This window comes from Ochotona curzoniae, unplaced genomic scaffold, assembly GCF_017591425.1.
Source record: "Ochotona curzoniae isolate NIBS_2020 unplaced genomic scaffold, NIBS_Ocur_1.0 scaffold_1852, whole genome shotgun sequence".
Classification (NCBI taxonomy): Eukaryota; Metazoa; Chordata; class Mammalia; order Lagomorpha; family Ochotonidae; genus Ochotona; species Ochotona curzoniae.
In genome coordinates, this window is record NW_024467087.1 from 42,189,433 (window position 1) to 42,199,234 (window position 9,802).

The window sequence follows — 9,802 nt, forward strand, 5'->3', positions numbered from 1 at the left end:
CTCTGACTTTCTCTTCTACCACTCTCTCTGGCACGTTCTTAAATCACACTGTACTTTAGTTTTGCAAAGATTATAAAATTAATTGCTGCTCAGAATCTTTGTCTGTACTCTTATTTCTGAAATATTATCTTCATTGTCCATCACTAAAAATTCAAGTCACATACCATCACTTTCAAGAAGCCATTTAAACTATACTATTTAAAATATTCTTAAATGATGCCCACAATACCATAATTCTCTATCCAGTTATGTTATTTTGTGCTCTCTTCTTATAAGATGTCAAAAAATATTTGTAGTAAAAACGAATACTTCACACAATGGTTCTGGAAATGTGTATATGTACTCTTAAATAAACGTGTGATATTCTCACCCATAAGTAGGAAGAATGATGCAGGCTGTTGGCTTTGGCCTACTCAGCACCAACCATTGTGATTGTTTGAGAAGCAATTCAATGGATGAAAGATCTCATTCTCTCTCTCTCTCTCTGTTTCTATCTCTCGCTTCATCCCCCTCCCTCTCATTCTTTCAAATAAATAAACATACCTTTTAAAACAATATATGTTGTATAATAAGAAAGATTAATCAATTGACACTGACACACAACTGATATAAATCTTAAAAGAGCATGAATACAGCTAATTATTACTGCATTCCGTATGTTTAAGTTTGTAAAGATACAGAAGGTACAGTAGAAATCTAATTAAGCTTTTAAAGAAGAGTACAGTGTCTTTAATTAAAAATATGATGGAATGTTAAAACACAGACAAAAATATGATGGAAGGCATAGGAATAGAAACTATTCAAAATAAAAGATGGATAAACAAATAAATAGGAAATCATCAGTGAGAGCTGCAACGGCCTAAAGTAATGGAGCTTCCAAAAGACAGCAAGGTAGAGGGGCAACAGAAAAAAAAAATGAGCAAATAATGAACAAAGATTGCCAAATTAAACTAAAACTACACGATGCGCATAGAATCACACTGGTTAATGAGTGGCCAACAAGCACAACAAACTAAAAGAAACTCACAACATAATCAAATATTTTTAGTTTTGGAAAAATACTTAAAATATCTACAAGGAAAAGAGATTGTTATAGAAAGAGGAACAATTATAGGAGCATTAGCATATTTTTCCTTAGAAGTAACACAAATGAGAAGAGACTGGGGCAAATTCTTCAACATAATGAGAAAAAAAAGTTCAATCTAGAATTCTGTACTCATTAAAATTATTTTTCAAAACTGATGTTAAAATAAATATGTTTCTCAAAGACTTACTTGTTTTTATTGAAAAGTCAGATTTTTATTTTAGAGAGAGAGAGAGAGAGATGGAAAAATCTTCTAACACTTCATTTCCCATATTATGTTTTGAGACAATATTCCACAAGATTCTATAATATAAAATTGTTGTTCAAAAATTATTGATCCTGGTTAATTATCCAAGTAGCTGTAACACCTGGAGCTGAGCCAATTCAAAGTTAAGAGCCAGAAGTCTCTTCAAGATCTTTGGCTATTCCTCACTGCTTCCACAGGTCACAAGCAGGGAGTTGGATGGGAAATGGAGCAGACAGATCAAGGAACCCTTGCCCATATGGAACCCTGGCTTTGAAGGGGGCAGATTATATAACTGTGCCATTGTGCTGATCCCTAAATATGTTTTTAAATGTGCAAAACCTGAGATAATTCATTTCCAGCATACCTACATTACAAGAAATGATAAAAGAAGTCTATCCTTCCCAAAGCTGTTCCAATTTGGCTTAGCTGATGCAAATTTGTATTTCACGGATTTACTAACCAAGAAATAGAAATAGCCAATTGTCTCTACCTTATCTTAAATCAGACTTTTTAGCATTCAAGATATCTTCTTTGAGATAAAATAGCAGCTTGTATTTCTCATGAGGTGGTGAAGAAAATACCCTTAAAGCAGACGAGGGCAGTATACACTAAGTCCACCAGAAACCTCGCTATGACATCAGATAAATACATGGAAAAAATGAAAATTTTAGTTTTGTTTCATAAAGAGAAATATCCAGATTTCAAAGTTTTTACAATTTGCACTTTGCAGTGGGATATTAGGTTTATTCAGCTATAACGATATGATTCTATAGATAATTTCACCAGTCTATTTCATACAATTGTTTAGCTGTCATGCCATGTGTCTAGGTGACTGATTTTTATCACTAGAAATGGCTTGTGCTCATCATTATCTTTTGAAGGCAGCGGAGCTTAGCAGAATTTTATAAGTAAGTAAATGGTATCTTTTTGACAAGAGAGATTGAGAGTATGGCAGGAAAAAGCATACTACAATGACAGCCAGCACATTTGAAATTTTGCTGTAAATTGAGAAAATCACTTCACCTGTTGACCCTAGATAGCATACTTATAAAAATAAACCTGTTGAATATGACTTTTTCACGGTATTTTCCTGTTACAATATATTCATTAAGCACATATTTATTAATTGCCTTCCATAAGGATGCCGCATTATAACAGAAATAACGTTTCTGAAATAATACTACCTAGGCTTACTAGCTGTGTGTGAATTGACAAGATATTTCTACTGCTCTGCATATAAATGTACTAATCTATAAAATGGAAACAATAATAGCATGCACATTATAGAATACTTATAGGAATTACAGGGAGATAATCTATTTAATATTTTAGAATATTGGCTGCTCTTCAATCAATTCTACCTTTCATTATTATGAGTTAACCACTGGATACATAAGGGAATAAGATTTAGGCAGCTCTTTTCCTCAGGAACTACTCAGAGAGGATTGAAACATGAAATTACCAAAACCTTTGTTATGTGAAGCAGTAACTGGGAGCAAACAGAAAAATACATGAAAGTACTTAGAGAAAAGAAGGATAAATAAGTAGTCAAGGAAGAAAAGCTTCCTTAACCACAAAGGCTCTGGTTCAGTGATAGCTATGGACTAAGCCGTGATATTTCATGCAAGTCCAACCTCAAAATTACTATAAACTTAAGTGTATCATGATCTTCTGTCTTATCAAAATATACTATGAAAAAGAATAAAAATGGCTGAGTAGGAAAAGGTATCTCTAACACATGCATCTGTCATAGGATTTTTCAGAAACATATAGAAAAATGATCAAGCAACCTGAACAAATATCTTATAAAGAGGCTATCCAAATGATCAAGAAAAAACAAAAAATATGCTTTGTTTCAGTAGGCACAAAGCAATATCAATTAAATCATGATACAATATCATTACACATCCAGAAATATGACTACAAAGAAGCAAAAATTAAAAGCTGACACATTGTGGAGAATTTAACACTTTTATATTCTGCTAGTTGAAGTGTAAATTTGTGCAAACACTTCAGAAGTATCTATTAAAGGTCAAATGCATATTTTATTATCTTATCACTTCCCTCCCAGGAATACATTCAATAGAAATATGGACATATATCCACCAAAGGACGAATACTGGCAATAACTAAAGGACTGAAAATCTGAATGTTTGTAAGCACAGGAGCAGATAAATCAACCATATTCTGTTCATGTACCACGACATTATAAAGCAATGTCAATGAGTAATCTGCAACTGAACCCCAAATACAGAACTGTTACAAGCATAACCCTGAATGAAAAACATAAATACCAACAAACAATGCAGCATGATTCCATTGATATAGATACAAAACTAGTAACATATTCTGTGCTTTTAGAAATGGGGAAGAGGAAGAACAGTGACTGACAGTACAAGAATGATCACTGTAATTCTAGCAATATTCTGTAATCTGATCAAATTGTCAGTGAGGCAGTGTAGGAATCATATCTGAATATTCATAGTATATTGACTTTTTAGAAGAAGACAAGAATTTGAAATCTGGTGTGAGGAAATACCGAGAAAGAAGCTGAACTAAAATACTACTATATTATAAATTCAAGAACAGAACAAGTGTCATGCTGAAAGACAGATGGAGGACTATGGAGCACTAAAAATGATTTGCTCAGACAATGGTGACTGAATGTTTGTGAAAGTTGATAAAAGGACAGCTAAGTCTTTTGAGTACTATGTGTTGTTTGATGTTTCCTGATCTTAAAATTCTGTTTAAAGCATTATTTTTCTGTGAAAGTTAATTACTTCGAGGATTTATTCCATAAGAGTGAAATTATATGCTATCATTGTATTCTTTAATAATATTTTTGTTTTAATATGACAGATTTGTTGGTTATTGCCACAGTCAGTATCCATCCTCTAAATTCTGTTCTGATAAAAATTAAGATGTGAAAAAAAAGAAAAGAAAAAGATTTAGTTATAATGTGGAGTGACAGATAAGAAAGTAAGCAAGTGAATGAAGGAGATTTTCTAGCCACTGACTCACCTGCCAAATGGTCACACCATCCTGTTCTGGAACAAGCCAATAATAGGAGCAAGGGACTCCATCCCAGGCTCTCACATGAGACATTTACAGAGGCCTTCCCAGGCAAATTGAGAAGAAGCTGAAGCAGAAGAGGAGGAGCACTACAAAGGGGTTGACTGTGTCACAAGAAGCAGATTAACATACTGCGCTGCAGCTCTGTCTGATTCCACATTTTTAAAGGGGTATAATAATCTGCTAACTGAAAACAAAATTAAATTCTTCTTGTAGATCTTTAACAACTAAGGGAAGAGATGATGATAGTAATTTCAAGAACTGCATGAATTTGCACTTTCTTGTCCCTTATGAATCAAGGATAATGACTTTTTCAAATCTTGAACCATAATTAAAAAGTGATAAAATATTGAAGGACCATTGACCATGTGTGTAATTTGCCATAATGAAGCTAATATAACAAGGTGACACCTGACGTGTGAAATGTTGTAAATAATAGGTTGGGCTTCTCCTTACTAATCCAATATTATAGTTATGTATATTTTCTGTACTAAATTATGAAGCATTAATATTCATGAAATCATTGTGGCACTCAACTCACATCTGGAATATGAGTTTGAAATTGTTGCATTCCCCGACTCTCATTTTGCTCTCACCCCACTGGTCATGCTGTGTACCACCATCAGCTTTGTGGTCCAAGATAGGAAAGAAATAGGAACAATGGCTTCTGCTCTCTAAAATTTAGAGAACTCACCATGTTGTCTTAGCCACCAAATTATTAGTAATTTGTAACATCAGCCACGAAAAGCATTACCAATCTTATCACGAATGAGATATGTTATACAAATGTGTCTAAAAATATGAGTATAAGAAAAGGACAGATAGACAGGAAAACTACTAGCTAGGCAAAGATGAAGAAACTATATGTCACCAGCTTCTCTGATTTCCAAGGCCCATGACAGTGCCAAGGATTCAAAACAAATATTTTGGAATAAATAAACAATCCAAAATAATTTTATGAAGATGATTATCTAGTCTAGTGTTCAAGACACAGGTTGGTACCCGTGGCTCATATTGGAACATCTGTTAAAGTTGCACTTTCGTCTCCTAGTTCTGACTAATGTGATCCTAGGAGGCAATGATGATGGTTCAAATTTCTGTTCTGTTTCACCATAAGTCTTGAAATTAGCTCCTTGCTTGCAGTTTCACCGTAGTCTAGCCCGATACTCAAATTTAGGCACTTGGTATTTGAAAAATGAACCAACAGCAGGTAGAAATGTGTTTTCTCTCTTTCTACATCTTTCATACTCAACGAAAAATATTCTGAAAAATAATGTTAAGAGATTATCCGTATGATAACTTAAGATATATCGATCTTTAAGAAAATGTATTGAAAAAAAAGAAGAAAGTGTATTGAACATTTAAACAAAATCCTAAAAACAATCACCCTGCTAATCACTGATCTAAAGAACGGAACAATGGCAGTGACCTGAGAAAGGGTCAGCAATTTAGAATCTCAGACTTCTCTGTACATCTGCTGAATCAAAGACTTTCCAAATCTTTGAATAGTTCACCTCTTGAGAGTTCCTAATAATTCCTATTTAGTATTTGAGAAACACTAATTGATTTATATTATGATTATGGAAAAGTAAATGTTGATTATTTCATAATATTAAGAACTGTTAACTTTTTTAGATGTCATGATATTGAGATTAGTTCTGGTTAGATATAAATAATGAAATATTGATGTATAAAGTTAAATGTCTGGTACTTGCTTCAAAGAAAAATCTAGGGATGGGAAGTAGAGATATAAGAAGAACATTTTGGTTCATGAATTGATAGCTACTGAGACTGAGGGATACATACATATGGAGATTTGTAAGTAATATATGAAATATGCCTTAATAAAAAATTAAACAATATTACAATGTTTAAGTATACAAAATTCATTTTCAGGCCTGGCACAATAGCCTAGTGGCTAAAGTCCTTGCCTTGCATCAGCCAGGATCCAATACGGGCACCAATTCGTGCTCCGCCTGCTCCGCTTCCCATCCAGCTCCCTGTCTGTAGCCCAGAAAGCAGTTGAGGATGGCCCAAAGCCTTGGTTCTTGACTTTGGATCAGCTAAGCTCCGGCATTTGCTGCCACTTGGGGAATGAACCAACAGATTGAAGATCTTTCTCTTTCACGTACAATTATTACATTATCTGCTGGGGGTAACGCATCATAGCGATTCCATGCTTCCCTCTATTTTCACTATAATCCACCATCATGGATGGAGAGATAGGTAGTAAGGATAGATTTTAAAAAATGACCCTGGAGAATGTGCTGATGCAGAAGCATAGCAATTATGTAACCTTCCTGGGCTTGGGCCCAGAGTGTTTTCAATTCTAAGGAGATAGTTTTGCAGACACTATACATAACCAGAATGCATGATTAGGTACTGAAGAACTCCAGCTAGAGAATTTTCAAGGGCTGGACAGAGTAGTCATAGCACCAGGAAAGGAATTTCCTGGCATCCGTTTAATGACACTGAGTGAGAAATTAAGCTAAAGGTAAAGCAACAGAGATCCATTTTTCTATAATCAAGAGCACTATTATGAAAAAAGCACTTAGCTTATAGATAAATATTGTGCAACTATGACTTCACACATAGGATTATGCAAATATACATGAGGAGTTTATTTAATGCCTTTCCTTTATTTGGGGCTTTCAGCAGCAATTACTATTCATCTGTCTTGCTTGTCTGCCCTTGTTGCTATGGCTGGACTGCAGCAGCAAGCACCTCGTCCAGTGATGAATGGTTGCCGGACAAGCTGCTATGTATCCAAGCCTTCCCACGTCAAGTTCCTCTTTTGCTAGGCAACAGTGCCATTGTCGTCATTACTGAGGCTAGAATTCATCTTTTGGTTATGATTAGAAAATTTGTTCAAATCAGTGGAAAACATTCTTTTCTCCACTCCATTTTTCTGAATATCTTATTCTGTTTGACAAAATGTAATTATTGTCCTTCTTTAAACACAGACCTCAATTGGGTCAGTTCAGAATTCCCTGTTCTTGTTAAATTATCAGGATACATTTAGATTGAAAGCTTAAACAAACTGACTAATAAATCTGGTTGAGCAGCATGACTGACTGAATTTACTTCTAACTTGTTGCTCTGGGAGCCTGGAGGTAGGTGTGTGAGAGTGAAGAGTTTGAGTCTCTAAAACAATGTAAACATGTTATGTATGTTTTATTTTTCCTCTTAACTGAATTCAGTTTTGAAATCACAGTATGACAGGGGTTTTTGGACCTTTGTAAGGAGCATCCCTTCTCATTCAAAGACACTGCAGATTTTAGTCTTTTAGATTCAGTATATTAAAGCTCCACGTTTCCAGTAGGTCTTTATTTCCCCAGGATACAGCTAAGACAGAAAGTCACTTACCTTGACACGGAATGATTTTTACTTTTTTTTATTATTTTTTGCTAAAATTTATTTATTTTTATTGGAAACTCAGATTTATAGAGAGAAGGACAAACAGAGAGAAAGATCTTCTGACGGCAGGTTCATTCCCGAGGTAGTCACAATGAGTGGAACTGAGATGATCCAAAGCCAGGAGCCAGGAACGTCTTCTTAGTCTTGCATGTGGGTGCAGGGGCCCAAGGCTTTGGGCTGTCCTCTTTTTTTTAAATTTTTCATTTTATGACACTGTTTCATAGACTCTGGGATTCCCCCAACCCCTCCCCATGTCCTTCCCCCACAGTGGATTTCGCCACATTTTTGCATTAGTACAGTTCAAATCCAGTCATGGTTCCTACATTGCAAGCATGTACCATGCATAGAGTCCAGCATCTTATTGTCCAGATAAATTCAACAGTTTCTTGGGGAGACTATCTCTGGTCTGAAAGTAGAGCTGGCAGAATATCATCCCATCCAATGAAAAGCCACAGCATAACATCAACAACAATTTACAACATTATGGAGTTAATTGACATGTTATTGAGTGGCCAATATGTTAGAAAATGCGAGTTTTTAACCACATCCTGTGACTACTTCATTGACATTTCAATTTTAATTTATACACATTCGGCATCCACTCCATTTTAGATCTCCCACATGGGATGGAAGATGCCCAGATCCTTCCTCACAGGATCTAATATCATCGGAACAATAACCAGGAACCCTGAGCGGTCCTCAGGAACATAAGAACAGTAAACTTTCTCAGGGACTTGGGAGCTTTCTCTGGTCCTTACTTAGTTACAACTTTGTCTTCCCACCCTCTCTTGCAATGACCATCAGGGTTACTCTGGTGCCCCCCCCAGCCCCCCCCCCAAAAAATAAAATTGGATTAGATAAACAGAGACCAATAAGAAAGCTTAGAACCAGACAGGACACCATCAGCTTGGACTCATATATACCGTACTAGGTAGGACACAGATTAGTTACTCCTCTCTAGGTATTGAAGATTTCTCTGCACACCCCTCCTAAAACTGCTTTGTTCTCTTTTGCTTTTCCAGGCCACAAGTAGGGGGCTGGGAGGAATTAAAGTAACTAGGACACAAAGCAGCATCCATATGGGATTCCAGTCCATGCAAGGCAAGGACTTTAGCACTTAAGTTATTGCGCCAGGCCCAGTAGATGATTGTATTTGAAGGCTGATTCCAGGTATGACCCAATGAAGGTCCCTTGCAATGTGGAAGAGATAGGCTGAGATAAAATGAAGTATTCTGGCCAAAAGTTCTTAATCATTAGTGACTCATCAATAGCAATAGAGATTCTAAAAGTAATCCCAATTATCTTGTCATAAATTTCAGGCTCTCCAGTTCCCATAACAAAAGTTCAAATTAGAAGTGATTGGGATCAGAGCCATGGCTCAACAGGCTAATGTTCCAACTGCAGTTACTGGCATCTGGTTCATGTCCTGGCTGCTCCATTTTCCAACCAACTCCTTGCTTGTGGCATGGAAAAGCAAAGGATGGATGGTTCGGGTCCTTTGGGGACCTCCAGTCATTGCAGCAATCTGGGCAATGAATCAGCAGATGGAAGATCTCTTTCCTCTCTCTAGAAAATGCACCTTTCAAATAAACAATTCAAATAAGTCTTCAAGAGAAAAAAAAAACTCAACTTTCATTTATTTCTTTTCCCCAATATCTTTTACCAACCAGGTTACAACCCCTTGCACAATCACCCTTCTTTCATTTTATAGAAAAAACAAAACAAAACAAAGAACAACAACAAAAAACAACTCTCGCATCTACAACTTGATTTATGGTGATTAACTCCAGGTGTACCATCTCCAAGGAATATTAGAATGTGGATCAACTTTAAAAAACATTTAGTTTAGTTAAGGAAATCTGACAGAAATTACTACCCACTGTCTGATTATATTTGCATGAAATCTCCAGAAAGTGTAAATCTATTTATCCAGAAAACATAATGCTGTTTAGCTGAACCTATAGCTAGGAACACCGATTGGT